The sequence below is a fragment of the Arvicola amphibius genome, chromosome 3 (assembly GCF_903992535.2).
Source record: "Arvicola amphibius chromosome 3, mArvAmp1.2, whole genome shotgun sequence".
NCBI classification, from domain to species: domain Eukaryota; kingdom Metazoa; phylum Chordata; class Mammalia; order Rodentia; family Cricetidae; genus Arvicola; species Arvicola amphibius.
Window position 1 is genome coordinate 39,392,801 of NC_052049.1, and position 25,631 is coordinate 39,418,431.

Below are 25,631 nucleotides of genomic sequence, written 5' to 3' on the forward strand. Positions count from 1 at the left end.
AGAGTGTCCCTAATTTGGGCACCCGTTTTGGAGACTTTAAATTGACAGGTAAGAGATAAAGAAAAACTAGGCAGCAATACTAGTTGATAGAGGTGAGAGGAAGACTCAAATATTTAGAAGAACTTGGCTTCTACAAGGTGGAATAGTGATACAGCAGGTGCTAAGAATATCACAATTTGGGTGTAGAAGTGAGATGCTGTAGTAAGGAGGTTGCTTGTTTGTTCCCAGCTACTTAGCCCCAAAATAATCACACAGAAACAGTATTATTTAAATCACTGCTTGGCCCATTAGCTCTAGGTTCTTATTGGCTAACTCTTACATATTAATTTAACACATTTCTATTAATTTGTGTATCGCCATGTGGCTGTGGCTTACCAGCTAAAGTTCCCAGCATCTGTCTGGTGGACTACATGGCTTTTCTCTGACTCCACCCTTCTTTTTCTCAGCATTCAGCTTAGTTCTGCCTAGCTCTTTTCCCCTATAGCTCTGCTATAGGCCCGAGGCAGTTTCTTTATTCATTAACCAATAAAAGCAACACATAGACAGAAGAACCTTCCACACCAAGATGCCTTTCCTGGCATTGCACATGAAACTAGGAACACTGTGATATAGATGTAGTGAACCTTTGGCTGTGCTTAATCAGAAATCCATTTGAGATTGAATAGAAATTCCAAGAAGACTGTGTGATACCTAGGATTGGAGTTGAGGGAGGTATAATTTAATAAGATATTTGAGTCTTGTATATGCCTTAGGGAATTGAACTCTGAGCACTGTACCCTGCCATCAGGAAGGACCTTCTATTTTTGTTTTTTTAATAAGTATATATATTCATATATATTAATTATTTTATTATTAGACAGTATATACATTTAGATTAGAAAGCATGACATTACAAATTTGTTTTTCTCAAGCAAAAAGTAGAACAGAAGCTTAATAGTGTTTCAGTTCTTCCTCAGTCATCAAAGGAGGTACAGATTTTTCCCCAAAGCTTCGGCTTCCAAGGTCCAACTCATCCCCTTAGGTTGGATAATCCTCCTCTAGCTCCAACTCTCTCCTTTCAGTCATATTGTGTGTGTGTATGTGTGTGTGTGTGTGTGTGTGTGTGTGTGTGTGTGTGTGTGTGTGTGCCAAGGTCCTTGAGTCTGACCAATGAATAGAATTGGGGTTATTATTGATTACTTTTTAACAATTGCTTCGACTATTTAAATAAAATCCATTTCCTCTACAGAGTTAGCTATCCAAGCTTGCCTACACCCTGCTCCCAGAGCTGGCCATCTTTGTGTACATCTTGTCTTGGGTGTGATGTAGGCAAGATTCTCTTTCCTTGAACATACATGGTCATTAAAGTCCACTGGTAGGTGGTTAATGGTTATAATTGCTTTCTGCCTATCGGGCATACATTACTCTGTAAACTAATGTAACAATCAGGCCTCTATGCCTTTGAAAGCATAGCTCCAAGTTCAGTGTTCTGTACCTGCTCTGACACCAGCAGAACACTTCCTAGCTCTTGCCTAAAGCCCACTCCCACCCCTCCCTTAATTGAATTCTCTCCTGCAACCTAGTTTGCATTTTAGCCTGTCTTTCCCCCAGTTGCCATTCTCTACAGTTTCCACAAGTCTGCAGGTCACTCTCAGTGCTGAACTTTCCCAAGCAAAATCACTAATGATGCTAGTGCCTGTGGAGGACATTAAGAACTATTTATTTTATGAGCTGGTCCCCCCTCCTCCCAGGAACATCTCTAAGCCAGGCTCAGGAGGACTAAATGGAGGCAATGACATAGTAACCGAAGGAGCTCTGCTCAGTGGAACAGAGGGGTACTCAGCAGCCTGGCCTCCCCTAGACTATCCCAGAGTAAGATAACCACCAAAGGAATGCCAGGAGGACAAAGTCTTAACATTTACAGCATGCTGTGCCTACAGCGGGCATCCCATTTAACGATGAAGGGGGATTTGCCAGAAGGAGAGAGTTCACAATGCATTCATAATTGTCCTAGGACTCTGGGAGGCAACACAATTGAGGTGGAGGTTGGAACAGAGGAGGAAAAATACTGGAACCATTCCTCCCCAGAAAATCATCTGTCAGGAGCTGTGGCAAGTGTTCCTGGCCACACTAATCAGGACTGAGATGAGAAGGGGGTGGGTGGGAGAAGTCTTAGCTCAAGTGCCACAGGCTCCTACATTACAGAATTTACATAGATGTCTTATGTAGCGATTTTCTCTTGCTCTTTATTTTTAGGATGATTTTCAATGGTTTTAGATGGATAGAGTTTTTGGTTGGTTGGTTTATTATAGCTTTAGTGAAAAATGATTTTATATAGCCCTTTAAGCTATCATGCCAAAATCTGGCCCTTCTCTGAACCTCAGCCTTGGGTAGGCCCGGTTCATGTGGCTTTGAGCGTTATCCTAGAGGCTGCTATGACGGGATGCAAACAGGACCTCGGAGAAGAACATCAGCTCTTGGTAACCCTTCTGCCAGCATTTTCAGGAGACCAATCCAGGATGCCAAATCATGGTAAATTCACACAGAGAGAAAGGCTCCAGTTATCGCATGTGTCCCAGACTTCACAGTTTGGGTCACAGGAGAATAGTGTTAGGAGAACCAGGGAGAGAGAGTGTTTTTAGGCAGTGATGCTGAAGAATTGGATTTTCTGGGAGATGAAGGAACAGAGAAATCAGAAAATTCGTTCATTTTAGATACAGAATTATTGTTCAACTCAATCAAAGCCAGTTTATTAGTGGAATGGTGACAAAAGATAGAATAATAGAGACTTCAAGAATACCAGGCAATAAAAGAAGACTGGGAAGAATTGTCATAACTAAAAACTGGCTGGCAACTGAGGAGCACCTTGACCAAAAACATTTTTGATGATCAAATTAGGATGGTCAGTCCTCCTGAGCAAAGGCCAATGAGGCAGCTTATTATCCTATTTACAAGGTGTCGTCCTGAAACTCAAATAACTACCAGCCCAGCTGGATATGATGCTACATGGCTGTGATACTTGCTTGCTACTCAGTGTCTGGAAGACTAAAGCAGGAGGATCATTTGAGCTCACACATACAAGGCCAGTAAGAGTAAGTGTGTGTGTGTGTGTGTGTGTGTGTGTGTGCATGTTTATGTTATGGGTGGGTGTCACATTCATATTTATCATCTACCTATCTTTCTAGTCCAAAATATCAAAAGAGACCTTGATTAAAAAATAAAGATTGGTAAAGGCAGGTCTTTGTCTTATTTATTTTTAACATGGTAAATCCTTGAATATGCTTCTATTCTGATATAAAGTAGAAGCTGATAAACAAAAGAGAAAGCTATGATCCCCCCTAGGATATAATTATTATTAACCCTTAATATTTACGAGGACACTAAGATTCAGGGAAGGTGGGGGATTTGCCTTTTCGTGACTTCAAGTCACGAAAGAGATTTATTCCCCTGATACACTGATAACGGCAACGATGGCGTCAACAATGGAAAATCAACCATGTGATATTAAAGATCTCCATTATCTGCCACCTGAAAGCCCTGTGCTTCCCCTGGCCCACATTTTCTTCATTTTATCATGTTTTTAGCTTGCTCGTAAGATTGTGTGCATCCTCTAGTGAAGAGAACCTTCACCGATAGTCTAGGCTTCAATCCTCTTAGACCTATTTGCGGCCATTTAGCCTCTGACTCTCACAGGCATCATTTTATTTTCAGGGCTCCTCTATTGAAAAAGCATCCTCCCCTTAGCCTCTCCCCTCCCTTCCTTGAAATGCTCTGCAGTCTAAATGACTGACAGCTTATGTGTGCAGTTCACAGAAAGGCAGCAGCTCACTCCGCAACTGAGCTCTTTGCTTGGGTCTTTTTTTTTTTTTTTTTTTTTTTTTTTTTTTTTTTTTTTTTTTTTTTTTTTTTTTTGTACTTCCGTGCCTTTCCGGACATCCTATTTGCCTTGACTCTTCCGAGTGATGTTGCAGAATTCTAAAGAGCATGGCTGCTTTGGAATAGCAAAGCACCTTAGTCATCGTCCAGTTACTGTGCCGTTAGAAGCGTGCCCTGGAAGCACTTATGCTGGGCCCAAGGGACTAATATGCAGGCCAAGGGAAGCAAGAATATGAATGGCAAATGAGGAAATGAAGGGAGGGTAGGTCACTTGGAGCCAAAGAATGCATTAATATGCTGACATATCTGTGGAAGAAGCTCTAAGAGCCTGTACCCAGGGGACAGACCGAGACAGACTCTGAAAGGATCCAGAGAAATGCTACTTCCACTCAAGGAATTTGACTGGACTTAAAGGGAGGCTAAAGAACTGTTAACTTAATGATGCAGTGTTAAATGGTGGAAGATCTGGAAGATCCTGGAGTCTACCTCCTGCCTTGGACAGATTCTGCACGCGAGCTATTTTAAATTCTCTTTGGACAGATTTACAACTTCTCTTTCTTTCTTTCTTTCTTCCTTCCTTCCTTCCTTCCTTCCTTCCTTCCTTTCTTTCTTTCTTTCTTTTTCTCCAAATGGCCCTATTTACCTATCTCAGGGAAACCTACATTCAGATTCAACTACGCAATCTTCTTAATCACACAGTGCTCAGTTCCCCTTTGTTCACTAGAGATGAAGATATCTACAGCCACTTGGAAGATGGTCAGTGCTCACGGGCTGCCAAGTATTTCATCCTCTACTCCATCTTCTTTCCTCCTTCCTACCCATCTTTTTCCTCTGCTCTGACATACTCTATTCCCCTTACCTCCATCTTAATTTTCTTTTTTAAAAAAATTAAATTTATTTCTTAAAAACATTATTTTCTCATTTTGCCTACCTATCCCAGTTCCCACTCCCTTCCCTCTACCTGTTCCCCCATCTTCCTCCCACACCTGCTTCTTATCAACTCCTTAGAGAGGGTAGGCTTCCAAAGTGAAGTCAACCAAGTCTGATGCAGTCTTTGAGTCAGGACCTAGGCCTGCCCACCCTATATCTAGGCTGAGCAAAGTATCCCTTCAAAAAGAATGAGCTCCAAAAACCAGTTCAAGCACTAGGGACAAATCCTTGCCCCACTGCTAGTGACCCCACAGACTGACCAAACCAAACAACTGTCACCCACATTCAGAGGGCCTAGTTTGGTCCTATGCAGGTTTCCCCACTAACATTGCAGAGTCAGTGAGCTCTAACTAGCTCCAGTCAGCTGTTTCTGTGGGCATCACCATCATGGGCATGGCCCTTTTGCTCATATTACCGCTCCTCCCTCTCTTGGTCTCTGAAAGCTCAGTCCAGTGTTAGCTATGGATCATCTTGATTTATTTTTCTAAACTTTCTGTGCTATCTCTATTTGAGCCCACATGTATTTGATCCTAATTAGCACAAGGACCATAGATTGCATGAAATATAAACAACCGCCCATAACTGTAGTGCTATTTTTTTATGCAATTTACTAAAATGTTAGTTATTTTCTGGAATATTACCTAAAAATATTAACCACTGAAGAGCAATATAATTTATTATTATTTTGGCAAGTTCCTCTGTTCTTTCATTGAGGTTTGTGGAAATAGTTCATTTCCCCAGTTTCGAGGTAGTCAATACTGCATTACTGGACCACAATAAATAATTGAAATGGCAATTTGTCCTAAATTCTACCACTCAGAAAAGAGTATGTCAGAAGGGAATATCATTTACTATTGACTAAAATAATAAAAAGATGAAATACAAAATTTGAATCAATTGCTTTTCACGAAAAATCATTACAAGCCTACCAGAAAGACACAGAAAGCCCTTGGAGCCCAGCCCAGCCCTTTATTTCAGAGCTAGAATTGGTGTGCCTAGTTTGTACCACTTCCCAAAAAAGGCCAAGCTTAAATAGGCAGGATCCAATGAAGACCTGTGAGCTTTTCAATAGGGAGGCTTCATTTCTGAGCCACTCAAGCAGGCACAGACGATTTATAGTCCATTGTTTGGCATCAAAAGCTAGCATTCCGTGTCTTTTCCACCTTACCATCAGTGCGTTCTTGAAGCTTTTGTTTTCTTCTCCAACATTTGCCATCCACACTCTCTGCTAAAAGCCATGCTACAAAATAAAAGGGATCATTGTCTCGGTGGCGACAATGTCCCAGTGCCTCATGCCAGCCAGGTAAATGGAAAGGAAAAGTGATCAGGTGGCATTGGAGAACACTAATAATTTTGAAACTCTGTCCAGACTAATTCTTGGGATTTTCAAATTAAAAGAGCCAGTCCTGCATAATGACTGTCACTTAAAGCACTAGCTCTCAGCGTATGGGTCACCAGCCCTTTGGGAGTTGGACAACTCTTTCACAGGGGTCGCCTAAAGCCATCTGCATATCAGATATTTACACTAAGATTTATAACAGTAGCAAAATTCCATTTATGGAGTAGCAACAAAAATAATTTTATGGTGGTGGGGGCGGTCACCACAAGTTAAGGAACTGTAAAGGTTCACAGCCTTAGGAAGGCTGAGAACCACTGACTGCAAACAATGCTCCAAATCTGGTTTGGTGAGTCCATAAAATTCTTGAGGGCAATTGAGTAGCACTGGGCAGTTGATAGAGAAGAGCCATCAGATCAGCTAATCACAGCAGAATTCAAACCCAGCCACCTCACAAAATACCTCCCTTTTCATCAAGAGGAAACAATGAGGACACCTCAGTAGATGGTAGTGTCCCCTAGAAACTAACCCATGTCTGAACTTCCTTTCACACTGCAGAGGATGTAAGAACTGGTACATTCTGGTTAATGGTGCTCATTCTGATCAAATTAATTTGAAGCTCTGACCAATTAACATTTTCTCATTCCTTCCATCCTTCCTTTTCTCCTTCCTTCCTTCCTTCCTTCCTTCCTTCCTTCCTTCCTTCCTTCCTTCCTTTCTCTCTATAAACCAAACTGGTTTAAGTTGGGTATATCAATTACTTATCTCATTGCTGGGACCCAACGAAAGCAGTTTAAGGAAGGAAAGGTATTCTTTAACTTATAATTCCCAGGTCTACAGTGAGATAACATGGCAGTGGCAGGAGGAAGCTTGTGATATTACATTCATAGTTAAGAAGCAGATAGTTAATGATGATACAAGTTTTCAATTTCCTTGCTCCTTTTGATTCAGTCTGAGACCCAAGCTCAAGGAATAGTGTTGCCCAAAGTTGGAGGGAGGCTTCCTATTTCAGTTAATCTAGACCAGATAGGCCCTTAGAGCAGTGGTTCTCAATCTTCCTCATGCTGCAACCCTTTAATACAGTTTCTCACATTGTGCTGTCCACCAACCATAAAATTATTTCCATTGCTACTTCAGAAGTGTAATTTTGCTGCTATTATAAATCATAATTTTAACACCTGATATGTGACCCCTTCGGGGTAACAACACACTGATTGAGAGTCACTGCCTTATAGGCATGCTTTCTTGTTCTTCTAGGTGATTCTAGATGCTGTCAAGTTGACAGAGCAAGCAGCCTACCGCATACCAAGGTAGACTACAAGGTCCTCATTGAAATTACAAGTCACATACCCCACAAATTTCCATGTTCAGCAATTGTTACAATGACATTTGAAATGAACTTCCGTTACACATAGAACAAGAGAGTGGCCAAGAAAAATAAATAAGACTTTTCTTTTAAAATCAAAAAACTGAATCTGAATCAAAAGACTTCTTGATGGATGTCTGTGAGTTCGAGGCCAGCCTTGTCTACAAGAGCTAGTTCCAGGACAGGCTCCAAAGCCACAGAGAAACCCTGTCTCGAAAAAAAAAATTTAAAAAACACTTCTTGAAATTTTGAATTTTTAATAGGATATGCATTGAATGACATTCATCTCATCCTGAGCATCAAGAAATGCCTGGATTCAAGCTATTCATACTTGTTGAAAGCTGGTACATTCTCAAAAGGTAAAAAGCTATGGACAAAGAGGAATTCATATCTAAATGACACATTTAAGTGGAAGCTTCTTTAGGCAAATGACCTTAAGGTATATGACAGATGAACATGAACTCTCCAAAGTAGCTCCAAAGGCAATTAAGGTAGTTATTTATAATGATTATTTCACCAGGACACTCTGACAGAGATGCAAAAAAAATACTCCGTTATTATGTTACTGATTGTAGGTAATGGTGCAGTTAATGCATTGCGAGCACAGCTCCTTCATGTAAAAGCCTTTGTTCAAAGCTAAAAACAGTCTTAACCCTTGAGATGTTCTACCAGGTTGTCCCTATGGGAACTTGTTATATTCTTGGGATCATTTTATTGCCAGGGTTGTGGTTGAATTTACACAACAATAAGCTAAATTAGTGTAGAATTCTTTTGTGATTGACTGATGCTGAATACAAATTCTCTCTCTATATATACATATATACGATGCAACTGAAGCATAGATGAATTAAATTATTTTCCTCATATTACAGAAATGTAGTAGAAAATTGCCTGCTCCTCTCTGGGGAATTTCAGAGGGAGGAGACAGTGGCTGTGCACTATGGAATTCTAATTTTGTTCCGAAGATTGCCATGGCTTGCTGTTCTTATATACTAAACTACTGAAAGGGAAAGGAAAAAATATGAGATGAATAACAATTTCAGGTTGACATCTATGAAGCTAAGAGCTCATAATGAACAAATGTATACTGAGTCCCTATAGAATTGTAGAAACTTCCTTTAGAACTTATGGCTCATGGTGTCACTTACTATGCCTATAGTTTCTTTAGGAAGCCAATACATTCATATAAGAAAGTCAACAACACAAGGAATATATATCAACTAAAAATGAATTAAATGGTTTAGCATAAATGAAAGAATGCTGAGTTGAAATTTCATTCTATGGATTTTAATCCTAATTAGCTATGCAATACTCAGTGGCCTTGAACAATTATAATCCGATGTTGAGTCTCAATGTTTCCTTAGAGTTATAGCTTTTATTTTTTTTCTCATTTCATCCTTAAACAGAAGCAAAACATGTTTAATTAAGTAGTCCTTGATTATCTCAGTTTCTATTACCATGATAAAACACAATGATCATCAGCAACTTGGGAAGGAACCGATTCATTTCAGCTCACAACTCTCAGATCCCACTCACTTGCTGAGAAAAGTCAGAGCCGGCGCTCAAACAGATCAGGGTCCTGGAGACAGGACCTGATGCAGAGGCCATGAAGGAGTGTTGCCAACTGGCTTGCTTCCCATAGCTTGCTCAGCCTGCCTTCTTCTAGTGTCCAAGACAACCAGCCCAGAACTGGTACCACCCTCAGTGAACTAGGCCTTCTCACATCAATAACTTGTTAGGAAAATGCTCCACAGACTTGCCTACAGGTCAATCATATAAAGACATTTTCTCAAATGAGAGTTTCTCTTCCCAAATGACTACAGTTTATATCAAGCTGACATAAAACAAGCCAGCAAAGTGATTATTCACCTAGTATGTGGCAATTAATTCATACTTGAGCATGTGTGTGTGTGTGTGTGTGTGTGTGTGTGTGTGTGTGTGTGTGTAATACAATGTAATAGAATTTTCTGGTTATTTTTTTTAAATACTGCATGGAGGAATTATAAAACTCCCTAGTTAAGCTATGAGACACAATAAACATTTTATTTTTAAAAAAAAGTTATTCCTTTGTGAATCTAGTTTTCTGTTTCAGTTTTCAGGAGATGCTAACCCAAGTATACATGTGTTTCTCTAAACATTAAGAAACAATTTTGGCATATACCCAAAGGATGCTCAATCATACCACAAGGACATTTGCTCAACTATGTTCATAGCAGCTTCATTTGTAATAGCAAGAACCAGGAAATAATCTTATTTCCCTCAACCAAGGAATGGGTAAAGAAAATGTGAAATATTTACCACAATGAAATACTTATTTTCAATTATGGCCTTATTTGGGCTTTGCCTCCTTCAGGTTGATGAGAGCAGAGACTCATGACTGTGGGCCTTGGCCTAGAACTGGTCTGTTTGCTCTAGTTCTAGTAGGCACTTCTATCTAGTCTCCCACTACCCAGCAAAGTGTCACCAATGCCTCATAAATCCCATTCAAGTGCTCAGTAGCAGAGCCTCTTAAAAGAGCCACCACTGAAGGACTCCATGGGAAGAAAGAAAGAAAGGGAGGAAGAAAGAAAGAAAGAAAGAAAGAAAGAAAGAAAGAAAGAAAGAAAGAAAGAAGGAAAGAAAAAGGCAGGCAATTAACTCAGATAAAGAGAATAAGACCATTCTGTCTAGGTCAAGAAAAACACAAAATTGATTTCTTATGCAAAAAAAGAAATTTCAAAAGAACCATTATCAATATCATCAGTAACAATATTGAGGTCTGGTATATAAGACATGACTCTAAATTCTTTTTAAGGATTAACATTTTAATCCTCAAAAAAATCCCATATAAGAAAAATAATATTATATTGATATAATCTCAGCCTTGGTGATAGATATTGATAGTAGCAGACAACAATAACCAGAAATAATCCTTTAAGAGTATAAAAAATAAAAAATACAATTTTCAGTGTATTCCAGTGAACTTATACTATCCTTTTACATTCAAGACTGACTGATTAACAGTATCGAATCCAAAGGCTTTGAAATGTTTCGTAACAACCCTCCTTGTTAGAGGAGCATTAAGTGTTAGAGCCTACAAGACGTATTTCTTCAAGTAGGGCCATCTAAAAACTAAAAACACAAGGTCTACCACCATTTCAGAAAGAAAACACCATTTCCAAACAAAATTGTTGGGAAAATATAAGCTCATAATAAAAGTCATTTTCCTTAAGTGAACAACAGATTTGGCTCTGAGAAGGGTGCACGGTGTCACCTACTTTCTGACCACGATCCTGCCAATGAGATGTCATCAGGGCTAAAGAGGCTTTGCACTCAACTGTAAGTCACCCAACCTCATGTCACAATGGCCACAAGGGCCACCTTTATTATTAAACTTTCCTGAAAGCAGACGTAACCTAGATTTAGGAGGCCTCTTCTGTTTCCCTTTATCTACCTAGAGGCCATGTTTAATAACTTATTGCATCATTTCCAAATATAAACCCAACTTAACAATACAGTGGCATATCTTTTTCTCTGAAAATTATATGAAGCTAGCCAAACCATTTTACTTTACCTACACGCTGCAGAACTTCATATGTATCTTGTTTAGTTATTTCTGGTTTGCCCTTACGTAGAAGAATTTCCATTTTCCCTTCCCTATGCCTCTGAATATACACACTCTATAAAACTTTTGTATCTCCTCCATTCCTGCTCTCTCACCACTTCTGCATCTAAGCTCTTGTGTTTTGCTCAGAAATACCCTCACCCAGCATTCTACTTCCATCCTCCACACCCATTTGTGCTTTTCAGAGATAAATACACTGATATAGTCAGGTTATCACACATAGTTGTTGGGCTTCTTTTCACAGATCCTTTATCTTTTCATTTCAGACCTTGGAGGAGGCTGATGATCTAACTGAGGAAAGGTGGTTAAAGCATTATTACATGCTTTCAAGTCAGTTGGTACAGAGAGGTCACTCTGTGAGGATGCTTAGAGAGTTCACTCTGTGAGTATGCTTCCTGGATCCGAACCACTGTGTTATGGAGACGCTCAAACCATCAAGGAGGGGGGGAGAACGAGAGCAAGGAGAGCAAATGAAGTCCAGCCTGTAGCCAGAGTCAACCACCAGATGTTTGAGTAGAAGATACTCTAGATAACTCAGCTGGAAACTTCAGACATAGCACAAAGACCAGCCTTTTCACGTAACTGTGTTCAGCTTCCAGAGTACGCAGAGTAATATATGATTAACATTGTTTTAGCACCCTGTTTTGGAATTACTTGATAGCCAAGGTGTATAAGTAAAACATTCCATGAGAAAAGTGCTCCATGACCAGTTTTTTACTCCTATCATCTTTGTAGCGGGACATAGCCATTAATGTTACATCATGCTCTGTGCCTAATCACTTCAAAATATCTACCACACAAGCACTGGCGGCATATACTTAAATCTCACACCCATTTATTCTAGTTATTTACATACAAATGTTTAGTCCTTAAGAAGTCTAACTTTTAAGTGAGGTATAATATATTTAAAAACTTGTCTTCAGTCAGATGAAAAATACTGCAAGTAAAAATAATAATTTGCTAATTACACATCCAAACACTTATTTGTTAAATATCTGCATTCATTAGAAATTAGAAGTCATGAAATGAGGTATAAAGCTATCATTTTAAGCACATTCGTTATTTTTATACAGAAAGAAATAACTTTATTGGAGCCAACTAATTTCCTCCCTAACACTCACTTGATAAAACTGGAACTAAGACTAAACATTAATTCAATTATAAAAATAAGCCCTAATGCTTCAGAATATTTTCGTCAGTAGAGCTAGGGAATCCATATTTACTAATGTCCTTTCAGTTCTCAATCTATTCTTGGCAACAGATTATGCAGGCCAATCAAGCCCAGTGCTAATCTCATTATTTCCAATGCTAATAATATTATAAGGAGTTTTTGTACATTTGTAGCATTACAAAATGCATTTGGATAAATGATGACCGAAAATCATCGATCCCTTCCTACCCCCTCTGCCCAGCCAACTAAAACTGTATCTATCTCACCGTAATAGAAAAGATCCTCTAACAAGGCCTAATGAAGATTTATAGTGATACTTTTTAAATTTTTTTATTTTATTTCCAAGATTATAATATAATCACAATGACAGTATTCCTCCCTTCCCTTTCGTCTCTCCAAACCTCCCATTTACCCCTCCCTACTCCCCTTCTAATTCATGACTTCTTTTCTTCACTAGTTGTCCTTGAATGAATGTATGTATATGTACATACTTAAATAGCTCTAAATATAACATTCAATTCATAAAATGTTACTTGTATATATTTTTCCAGGGCTGACTATTTGGAAATAGACAACCAATGGGGGTACTCTTCCTCGGGAAAGATACCTCTCTAGCTCACAGTTGTCTTAGTTGTCTATAGTTCTTTGTGTAGGGTTGAGGCCTCATGGGCTTTCCCCATCCACTTTGGTATATCCACTTGTGTCCTTGTGTTCAGATCATGATTGTGCAGTCATATTGCTAAAACCTAGATTTCATGAATGAGTCTAATATCCCTTAAAGGGGGGAACTAGAAAGAAGTGATTTGTTTAGGATTATTGATGACATGGAATTTAAATCCATGACATTCCAGACATTTGGGGCTGGAGGGATGGTTCAGTCATTAAGAGTAATGTTTCTCTTACAGAATTTCAGTCTCAGAATACATACTGAATGGATCACAACTGTCTGAAACTCCAGCTCCAGAGTCAACATCCTCTTCCTGCCTCCCAAGCACTCATATTCAAGAGTGCACCCATATTCATGTGCACAAACCATACACATAGAAACAAAATGAATATTCAAAACACTAGGACTTTACTTAAAAGACAGACCCTCCTGAGAAGTATTTTAACACAAGAAACCAATTTTCTGGGTTCAAATTTCTGAACTAAGATTTTGGCAGTTGTCTGAGCAGTCTTCATCATGAAGAACTGGGTTTAGATGGGGGAATCAGGTTTGAGGGTGGTAGGAAAAAGCAGGGGTCATTGACAAATCAGGCTGACAAATTGAGCTGTGGCTATAAGAGCTGGCAGGCACCAGTACATTAGGAATTCACTCGTATTCCCAGAGCCCAGGGCACTGCACTGAGAGTTCTCCTTCTCTCTCAGAATATTGTTACCATACCATGTAAAATAAACCTATGAAAAAGATGAGAAGAATGTCACATATGTGTGTCAAGCCCCTTTTTCTCACATTGCACACTGAAAATCCTTGTATTAGGACTAGGACAGAGGTACAAAATAACTACAGAAATCATTTGTTTCATTGAAAGTTTCTGTGAGTGATTACTTATCTGGAAGCCATCACATGAATTTATCTAACACAATAATTTATTCTTTGACTCCGTAAGCCTTTTTTTTTTCTGGGAATTTTCCCAAGGAGAAGGAACAGATGTGTAGGATATTTTCACAGCACTCACAGGATTTAGACAGCTTTCCTAAGTTGGTATCTGAATTATTAAAAATTTTTTTGAACAAGTGTTCATCATATCAAACATGTAAAGAATGTTTGGAGAAAACACCAAGTTACAAACATGACACATAAAATGATCCTATTATCCAAATCTTTAAGTATGTGTGTGTGTAAAGTTGCATGTAACAAGTCTTTTAAAGTACTGGTCATAAGTTTTGTGAGTGCTGCATTAAAATTAGTTCATACTTCTGGATGCCTGTATAAATTATCCATGATGAATATGTCTAATGTAAATAAAGAAGTTTTTGAATTTATAAGACTGGTGTTTCTAAGTTTAAAGGAGAAATATTAACATTTCCCTCCTAGAGTGCTATCATATTCATAATGCGTGAAGTACAGGAATAAAAAAACTGAAGTGATTATAATTATTACAATTAAATTGATTTTCTAATTGAAAACCATCAATATATGTAACAGCTAAAAGCAGCTGTGTGCTTGTTTATTTACTCATTCTAAATCTGCATAAGAAATTAACAAAGGTAATTGTGCCTACCAGGAAGAGGGAGCTGGGGAACAGGGGATCTAGGGCCAAAGAGTTGCATCCTAGCACATATTTTTATTGTTTCAATTATTTGTCATGCATGTACATTTTTGGAAAAATTAAAACACTATGGACAATAGTAGTTGACAATGATAAATACCTAATCTCTTTAACTAGAGCTCTTTTCCATTGAAACTGGTATTTCCCTCAGGCAATGCCTGCTTGGCAGTTCAATTGGCATATGCAGCCCAAGCAGCAAATCAGTCATTCTGTTCACTGAGTGTCTGCCAACTCGCAGGAACATGCCACCATCCAAGTCCATTGCGCAACTCCAAATACGGCGGGAATCCCGGGGGAAAGCACACAAATTGGACAGAAGCTATCTAGGCTTTCAGCTTGCAGGACAGCTCAAGATTACTCTATTTTCTTCATCCAAGCAGAAGGACTCCACTTATTATAGCTAGGAGGGTTTTCCCTGCTTAATATTCTTGTCCCGTTCATTTTAACCACAGCAACATCCAGCAGGGAGGATTGATTCTCTGGAGCAGGCAAGTGCTAGGCTCTTTCGCACAGGGTCTCTACACAGCCGTTTTGCCAACTCAGTCAAAAGAAAACTACCATCTTCCTTTAACCCTGTCACCTTTGGCTGCCTTGGGCGACGCTTCCAACCAGATCACCTTCTCCATGGGGATATTTACTACAAAATGACGAGGGCATGTTCTACAGCAGACCTGCTGTTATTTCTTAAAAGGAGTAGCTAAAAAAATCTTTCATTGTTCTCCCATCTGAGTTTTTTTTTTTTTTTTTTTTTTTTTTTTTGTGGCATGTCATGTTTCCTTCCTGACAGTCCTCAGACATATTTCTTGAAGAAGGATTAAGAACTTGACTGTACAGGGCAACTATATTATTTCTGGCCTTCGCGGAGACAGGTGGAAAGGCCATCGACTCGAGTGTGAGCTGGACAACAGCACAGAAGCAAAAGTTAAAACACGACGTGAAGTGGGTCCCAGAGAGTAGGTCATACTGTAGAAGGAAGCAGGGCTTTAAATGAGACAAGTGACAGAGTCCTGCCGGACCTAAGCAACCACCACATCTTCCATCAAGCTAAACAACCTGCACCATTACAGGACAGCTCGTTGACCTCAGATCACTTGAAGGCAAGTGTAAACAGAATCTGTTCATCCATTTCCCGGCTACCCTGACCCAAATAATCACACAGAAACTTTATTAATTACAACTCTGCTTGGCCAATAGCTTAAGCAAGTTCCTGGCTAATTCTTATATCTTAAAATTAACCATTTGTATTCATCTGTGTATTACCACAAAGCTGTGGCTTACTGGGAAGGTTTTGGTCGCTTCATCTTTCTCCTTTGGTTGCTCTTTTTGACTCCACCTACTCTCTCTATTAATCTGTTCTGATTTTCGAACTGGATTTACTCTGCTAAGCCATTGGCCCAAACAGCTTTATTCTTTAGCCAATAAAAGCAATACATAGACAGAAGGACTTTTACATCAGGTGCACACTACAATCCCATCTGTCCCCTGCATGCTCCTATCAGTATCTGTCCATCATAGCCAAGGTGTTATTATAGATGCTTGCATTATAGACATTCTAGCACCCAACAAAGTTACAGTAAAGAACAAAACAAGCCAACAAAACAATCAAGAACCAAATACAGGTTTTATATAGAAACAAAGGCAGGGAGGTCCTTTTGTGCTTAGGAACTAGATGTAACTGTTTCTTGTCAGTTTGATTTTTAGGGGAATTTGATGTGTTCATATTTTTCAAAGACAAAGAGCTATGATTTCAGAAAAAAAGTAGACACTGATAATACTATATGCTTATTTAAGTATGATTTTAAGCACTTCTCTTTTTATATATTTGTTTTATTTTATGTTTATGAGTGTTTTGCCTGCATGTACACCACATGTGTGCCTAGTGTCATGGATATCAGAAGAGAGAATTGAATCCCCTGGGACTGTAGTTCCAGATAGTTGTGAATCACCATGTGGGTGCTGGGAACAAAACCTGGATCCTGTGAGATACCAATAACAGTTATTATCACTAAGTCAAATGTTCAGTCCCTAAGCATATATTAAAACATTTTCATTAGGACCTTGTTGCTTGTTTTTCCCCTCTATAGTCGACAACAAGAACTAGAGGACCAAAACAAACTGATTCAACTGATCCAATTTTATCACCCAAAGACATTTCAATACATAGAAAGAGCAGAAAAGAAAGCTTAAAGAATGCATTCTAAAAGTTCATTTTACTTTTAAAAATATACATTTGCACATCTTCAGATATTCAGAAATTGAAACAAATCTGTCACTGTATAATGTTTATTTTCCTAAAAGCAATAGCACCCATGTCTAATTAGTATCTGAAAGTCATTCTTGGAACTAAATAAGGCTGTGACCTAGTAGTCAATCAATCAATCAGTCCACAAAATATTCTTCAATGTTTTTTTTCTCAAAAGAATTTGAGAAATAACTTTCTCAGTTGCAGTATTCCTCTTGAATTCCTGAATGCATTGGTGTAAGAAGTGCTATCTCCTTTCTAGGATACACAGCTTTACTACTATGTGTATAGATAGCTTATCTTGCACTTAAATAAGCAACTTAATGTGTCAGTGTGAATGCATGTGAGGCTTGTTCACTAGCAAAAGCCTCAACTTTTCAGAATGTAAATCTTCTACCTGAAATATTCTCTGGGCCCTTCAGCAAACATTATTTCCTATGAGTGCAAGTCTATGAGATGAACTGAATGTGAGCATCTTTCCTATGAGTATTAATCCATGAGATGTACTAAATGAGAGAATCTTTCCTATGGGTACAAGTCTATAAGATGAACTAAATGCTGCTGCTGCACAGAATGGGGATGCCCTTGCCTGTTACATATATTTCACTGAGCTTGTAATACATAGAAAACTAATATTTTAATTGAATAATTTTACCAAAGAAAGAAAATGGATAAAGAGATGTTGTCGGGGGTTTCTGTCCTGCCCGGTACCCGCAATCATTAAGTCCCAAAGAAATCACACAGAGGTCTACATTAGTATAATTTGATTGGCATATTAGCTCAGGCTTCTTATTAACTCTTATATATTCGCCCGTTATTCTTGTCTATGTTAGCCATGTGGCTTGGTACCTTTTTTCAGCAAGGCAGTGACATCTTGCTTGCTCTGTGGCTGGATCAGGATTGCAGAAAGAGTTTGCCTCTTCCCAGAATTCTCATTGCCCTGCCTCTACTTCCTGTCTGGTTGTCCCACCTATACTTCCTGCCTGGCTACTGGCCACTCAGAGTTTATTTAAAATAAAATTGACAGAATACAGACCATTGTCCCATCCCAAAGGAATATCAGGCTGCCATCTTTAAATGTAACAAAGCATATTCTACTTTTTGCTCAGTGAGATTTTTTTCAAGATATTATAATGCTACATTTGGGTCTGAATATTTATGAGTAAACTGTTGCCTTAAGCATGCTTGCAAGCTCTAAGTTTATTGTCTAATTAAGTAACTAAATGGTGAACGAGTACAGCATAAAAATGAATAATGCTGTTTTATCAGTACTGTCTGATTTTCACAATGGAGAGCCTGGATAGTCAGCATAATCTCCTGACTCACAGATATTTGTAGGAAACAGGCAATTTGGATAATGCTTTTTATAAAATGTAAATTTACAAAAGGAAATGAGAGCCATTGGCATTTCTAGTAAATGTTTTCACAGGAAAATATAAACTCTTTGTTTTAGGGTGAATCCAAATCTTTTCTTTCTTCTTTTTAATTTATTTTTCCTCTTTTTTTATTACTTTATAAATAATACCAATCAAAGTTCCCACTTCCTCCCCTCCTCTCACTTCCCTCTCGCTCCCCACTCCCGCTCCTTCCCACTCCCCTCCAGTCCTAAGAGAGGGCAAGATAGCCTGCCCTGTGGAAAGTCTAAGGCCCTCCCCACTATATCCAGGCTTTGGAAGGTATGCATTCAAAGAGAATAGGATCCCATAAAGCTAGAACATGCGGTAGAGACAAATCCCAGTGCCATTATCATCAGCCCCTCAGTCTGCCCCAACCGTCAGCCACATTCAGAGGGTCCAGTTTGATCCCATGCTTGTTCATTCCCAGTCCAGCTGAAGTTGGTGAGCTCCCATTAGCTCAGGCACACTGTCTCAGTGGGTGAACCAACCCCTTGTGGGGGTTCCTGACTTCCTTAGCTCTTCAGTTGGATCTTGGGAGCTCAGTCTAGTACTCCAATGTGGGTGTCTGTCTCTGTCTCCATTCATCGCCAGATGAAGGTTCTATGGTGATATTCAAGATAGTTATCAGTCTGACTAAGGAACAAGGCCAGTTCAGGCACCCTCTCCTCCACTGCCCAGGATCCTAGCCAGGGTCATCCCTGTGGACTCCTGGAAACCCCTCCAGAGCCAAGCCTCTTTGTATGCAAATGGATGGAAGTAGAAAAGACTACCCTGAGTGAGGTAACCCAGACCCCAAAGTATGAATATGGCATGTACTCACTCATTAGTGGAGTCTAGCCATCAACAAAGGACATTGAGCCTATAGTTAATGATCCTAGAGAAGCTAAGTAATAAGGTGAACCCAAAGAAAAACATTTATAGATCTTCCTGGAAATTGGAAGCAGACAAGATCACCAGGCTAATGTTGGGAGCATCGGGGCAGGGGGGATACAGGGAAGGGGAGATGAAGAGAGAGGAGAGAAGGGGAGGGTTGGGGAGAGCTTGGAGGAGTGGGATGGTTGAGATGGAGGAAGGACGGATATGGGAGTAGGGAAGGAGATATCTTAAATATAAACTCTTAGAAATTGTTTCTGGCCTTCCCCACCCCCACTGATTTTCATTTTGCTCATCTGTGATATTTTAAGTTCAAATCATAGAAAACAAATTTAAAATGACATGACTATGTTTCCAACAAATTTCACTATTAAAACTTGCTATTGGCATTTTGAAGTGGAATTTTTATTTACATGCGTCTTTCATACCTGCATATACTCTTAGGCAAAGGGGAAAGACTTTGCAGATGAAAATGTCATTCACTGACAAGACTGTGTCTTCCAAAAAGATACATCACCACCAGGGAAAGCAAAAAAATTCTTGCACGGAAGAGGAACCAAATTACTTGTGGTTCCAGATGTGTCTGCTGCCCATTGATCTATTATTTGCAGATTTCTAGTTATGTGTGCTGTATCATTTTAAGAAATCCAAAATATACTAACACTGTAATAAATAACAGTTTTATCCTTAGGTCTCTACACAAATGGAGCAAAGAAAGTGAACCATCTTAGGATTAGTTAAGTCTCAGCCCTCTATGTGTTCAGCATCTCCGGTGTTGTAGGCCCTCAATGTGTTTATTCAGCAAATGTAAAGGAGCACTAATTACCTCTCAGGTTCTGTCCTAGGTGCTAGGGATGTGGCAGTGAGCAAGACAGGAAGCTACCCTTCCACAGTGTGCTGAACTGAAGACCACATCAGATGAGAAGAATTCTCAATTTATAGCAAGGGTCTTGAAAATATGATCAAGGTAAGGATCCCAGGGTGAGGTCAACCTAGGCTAGGCTGATCCCAAGTGCAATTATCTATGGCTTCCTTAACAATGCCTTTTGAAGAACAGAACAGGAAAAGATGCAGAAGCATGGACAGAGGAAAGGCATGTGAGAACAGATGCAGAGATAGGAGCTAGGAAGCCTCCCACAAGGCTATGCTAGCAGTTGTCTGCATCCTCCAGAAGCTCAGAGAGAGGCTTCTAGCCAATTAGCCCTGAGAGCCTCGTGAAGGAACCAGGTTGACTGACACTTTGATTTTGAAGTTCTGGCCTCCCAAATTCAGATCTGTGTGCATTTGTATGTCTGTGACAGAAAGCAACAGATCTGTCTCTGTGGAACTCAGATACTAACATGAGGAGAAAGAAAGGAACAAGAGAAATAGTGTTGGAAAGAGTGGTGTGAAAATAAATGTGAAAATAAATGTGGCAGGAATGAAGAATGCAATAAAGCCACACATCGTGGTATGTATGTATGTATGTCTATGGGAGGAGCCCAATAAAAGGGAGAGGAGCAGAGGGGATTTGGATTTAAACTACCTGACTCTGTCTACATGAGAAATGACATGTTCACAGTCTCTGAGAAATAACGTTCTGTCAATTTGCTCACTCAGTCAGGTTTTGGAAAGACTTGAAAGACTAAAACATATAGCATTCCAATATCTCACAGTAGAATTGGACAGATGTTTCGAATCTTTCAGTAATAGAGGTGTAAAGTTGTTGGACTCAATACAGATGTGTCTGAAAGATACATCTTTTATCGTTACATCCTTTTATTAAAATAATAGAAAAACAAATCACTAAATAGAATTTTGAATTTTATTATTAGAATATGAAAATTCCAATAAAGCTGTGATTGAATCAAAGAAACACTCACATACCAAAAAACAGTAGCTTTTTTTAGATACTCCAAAAGGGTGGTAATTCATTGAGAGACAGAGATATATTTTAAGAAGAAATGGTAAATTGGCTCTCAAATAGCTTGACAATTGGATTAATCAAGTGAGAGTGAATCAAAATGAACACATTGAAGGAATTTTAATTTTTTTCCTGATGTGGCATAGAATTTTGACACTAATGAAGATGATCAAAAATTCAAGTTATGACACACAGCAAGGACCTCTATGACAAAGCATTTACAGCATAAGAAGATCCATTAACACTAATTAGTACCCCCCCCCCACTCTGCAATTGCTCTGAAATCATCTAATTCATAAATGCAATACATTCTGAAAGATTTCTCAAAATTTAACATTTGCTTTCATAATTTACATGAAATCATCAAACTTTTTAAACTGTTAATTTAAATTTTTTCATTGATTTTATTGAGCTAAAATTCTTTCTCCCCTCTCCTCCCTTTCCCCTCCCCTTCAACTCTCTCCCATGGTCCCCATGCTCCCAATTTACTCAGGAGATCTTCTTTTTCTACTTCCCATGTAGATTAGATTTATGTATGTCTCTCTCAGGGTCCTCATTGTTGTCTAAAATCTCTGGGATTGTGAATTGCTTTGCTTTATGTCTAAAAGCCACTTATTAGTGAGTACATATGATATTTGTCTTCATGGGTCTGGGTTACCTCACTCAGTATGAGGTTTTTTTAGATCCATCCATTTGCCTGTATATTTCAAGATGCCATTATTTTTTTCCACTGTGTAGTACTCCATTATGTAAATATACCACATTCTCCTTATCCATTCTTAGGTTGAGGGGCATTCAGGTGGTTTCCAGGTTCTGGGTATGGCAAACAATGCTGCTATGAATATAGTTGAGCACATGTCTTTGTGGTATGATTGAGCATTCCTTTGACTATACCCAAAAGTGGTATTGCTGGGTCTTGAGGTAGGTTGTTTCTTAATTTTCTGAGAAATCGCCATACTGATATCCAAAAGGGATAAATTTAAAATTTTAAATTTCCCGTGATAAACGAATGGCCAAAAGACACTTAAGGTCATGCTCAACCTCCCTAGCTATCAGGGAAATGCAAATCAAAACAACTTTGAGATATCATCTTACACCTGTCAGATTGGCTAAAATCCAAAACACCAATAATAACCTTTGCTGGAGAGGTTGTGGGGTAAGGGGCACACTCATCCATTGCTGGTGGGAATGCAAACTTGTGCAACCACTTTGGAAAGCAGTGTGGCGGTTTCTCAGGAAATTCGGGATCAACCTACCCCAGGACCCAGCAATTCCACTATTGGGAATCTACCCAAGAGATGCCCAATCATACAACAAAAGCATATGCTCATCTATGTTCATAGCAGCATTATTTGTAATAGCCAGATCCTGGAGACAGCCTAGATGCCCTTCAGTGGAAGAATGGATGAAGAAACTGTGGAATATATACATGCTAGAATACTACTCAGCGGTAAAAAACAATGACATCTTGAATTTTGCAGGCAAATGGATGGAAATAGAAAACACTATTCTGAGTGAGGTAACCCAGACCCATAAAGATGAACATGGGATGTACTCACTCATATTCGGTTTCTAGCCATAATTAAAGGACATCGAGCCTATAAATTTGGGATCCTTGAGAAGATAATAAGAAGGTGAACTCCCAAAAAAAGATATAGTAATCCTCCTGGATATTGGAAGTAGACACGATCGCCAGGCAAAATTGGGAACTTGAGGGTTGGGCAAGACTGGGCCAAGGGAAGATGGGGAGAGAAAAGTGTGAAGGGGAGAGCGGGGGGAGCTCGGAGGAATGGGGTGCTTGGGATATAGGAAGGGTGGATATGAGAGCAGGGAAGCATATATCTCAATTTAAGGAGCTACCTGAGGGTTGTCAAGAGACTTGACCCTAGAGGGGTTCCCAGGTTTCCAGGGAGACGCCCCCAGTTAGTTCCTTGGGCAGCTGAGGAGAGGGAGCCTGAAAAGGCCAGTTCCTATAGCCATACTTATGGATTTCTTGCATATCACCATAGAACCTCCACCTGACGATAGACGAAGAAAATGACAGAGCCCCACCTTGGAGCACCGGACTGAGCTCCCAAGGTCCTGATGAGGAGCAGAAGGAGAGAGAACATGAGAAAGAAAGTCAGGGCCGTGAGGGAACCTCCAGCTGGCGACAGATGGGGAAGGTGACTGAGCCCCACATTGGAGCACTGGACTGAGCTCCCAAGGTCCCAATGAGGAGCAGAAGGAGCGAGAACATGAGGGAGAAAGTCAGGAACGAGAGGGGTGCGTTCACTCATGGAAACGGTGGGACAGAACTAATGGGAGATCACCAACTCCAGTTGGAATGGGACTGATGGATCATGCGACCAAACCCGGCTCTCTGACTGTGGCCAACAGCGGAGGCTGACTGAGAAGCAAAGGACAATGGCGCTGGGCTCTGATTGTTCTTCATGGACGGGCTCTGTGGGAGCCTTCTCAGCTTGGTCGATCACCTTCCTGGACCTGGGGGGAGTTGGGAGGACCTTGGTCTTAGCATAGAGTGGGGAACCCTGATGGCTCCTTGGCCTTGAGAGGGAGGGAGGGGAGGTATGGGTGGAGGGGAGGGGAGGGAAGGGGGAGAAGGAGGGGAGGGAAGGGGGAGAAGGAGGGGAGGGAAGGGGGAGGAGGAGGGGAGGGAGGGGGGAGGAGGAGGGAAGGAAATGGAAATTTTTAAATATAAAAAAAAATAAACCATGAGGAAAAAAAATATGTTCACGCAAGGCACATTAATTTCAGCATTATTTGAAGAATCCATCAAAAAGCATGCAGCCGACATATGGGGTCAAAGTTATAGAATTACATTCTATAGCTAACAAAACAGTTTTAATAAAATGTTCTCTGATATTTCTATGCCATATCCTTTTTTACAATTTGTACTGATTTCTTTTCCCACTCTAAATATTCATTTGTATCTGTTTTATTCCTATTAACGATTTTTAATTTTGCACTTAAAGAGGACAATCCAGCTTAGCTGACCTCAGCTCCAAATTTTAGTCAGTCTCCCTACAATGCTCTCTGCAGAAAAGACTAAAAAATTAGAAAGAGGAGAAGAATGTGGATGTAATCTGTCTTTGTGCATCTGTGCGTTAAGATGCTATAGAAAGGGACATAAACTATCACCCTTCCCCACTGGTGGTCACACTGCTTTACAAGAGGGCAATTCACAGGCTTCTGGGAGCGTGTTCCACTCCTACCTCTCCTTTGCTTATTTGGAGATCTTCTGATCCTCCAAATTAGTTCCCAGGATGATGCTCTCAGACTTGGACAAAAGCCTCAGAGGAAAGGGAATTAGATCTGATTTTTTTTCTTTTCAAGAAATATTCTAATTCCCTAATGCTTCACTCCATAGACTTAAAGATTTTGACCAAGGCTCTCAAATGCGACGAAAGAACCACTCTATTCACATTTGTAGGAACTCGCCCACACTCCCACACTCCCACGCCCTGCATGCTCTCCCAGCAGTCCATCAAAGGTAATTTTTACTAGAACACAATGGCATTGAGCCATACTGAAAGCAGTAAAACAACAGAACAGAGAAACAGGCTGGCTTCCAACGCCCAGATTCTCTATCCTAATTTAACCTCAGAATTGAGAAGAGAAGTCTTTTCCTCAGTATAGCAAATGTGATTGTGACTACCCACACCAAACATTCTCTTACTTGGATTTTCATTAGCAAAGTATACTTTGTGCTACATGGAGAATTCCACTAATTTATTGTAGGCTTCCTGTTAAGATGTGTCCCAGGTTAAGAAACACAGCCCTATTTAGAATGAGTGATTTATTCTGGGCACTATTTTTGCTTCTTCTTCTTCTTTTTTTTAATCTGAAGATGCCTCTAAAATGACAAACTGACTATACTGATTAACTGGACTGACCTTTGGGGATAAGTACTTAATTTTTTATTTCCACAATCATTTCTTTATTTTTTTTTAAAAAAACTTTATTTTATTTTGTGCATTTTGCTGGCTCACGTGCAAGCCTGGGGCCCACAGAGGTCAGGAGTGGAGGTCAGGAGAGGGTGCCATGTGCTTTGGAGCTGGAGCTACAGATGATTGTGAACTCCAATGTGGGTACTGGGAACTGAACTCGGTCTCCTGCAAACATAAGAAGTCCTCTTAACCATTGAGCCATTCTTCTAGTCCCACCATCGTGATTTCTTAACTCTATCTTTGACAGAATCTATGAGATTATTCATTTTTTCTACAGAAATGTTAAGAAATATGAAGAATGATAAAAGCATATTTTAAGTTCCCTTTACTATTAGAAGGCATAAAGAGGATTTATTTTAAAATAAAACATGTTCTACACACATTTAGAAGATGTGTCAAATAAGAGATGTAATCACTTCCATGAAAGAAGCTTCTAAATTTCTCTATGACAAGCCTAGGACAGGGCTCTTGGATGGTCCATCGTCAATACTTTAATTAATAATGAACATGTTATGATCCAATCTCTTCTTGACCTTGATTTATTCTGTGATGGAAACAAAAAGCTTGAAACCCATACTTTTAAAGTAAATTAGTCAATCCTATTTAAGCATTTCAAAATAAACTCCAAGTAGCTAGCATGTATTTATGAGAGTAATGAAATAGAGAGTATTCCTTCCCACCCCACGAGGCTTTTGCTGATCTTACTTACTTGCTCCAATCAGGAGCAAATT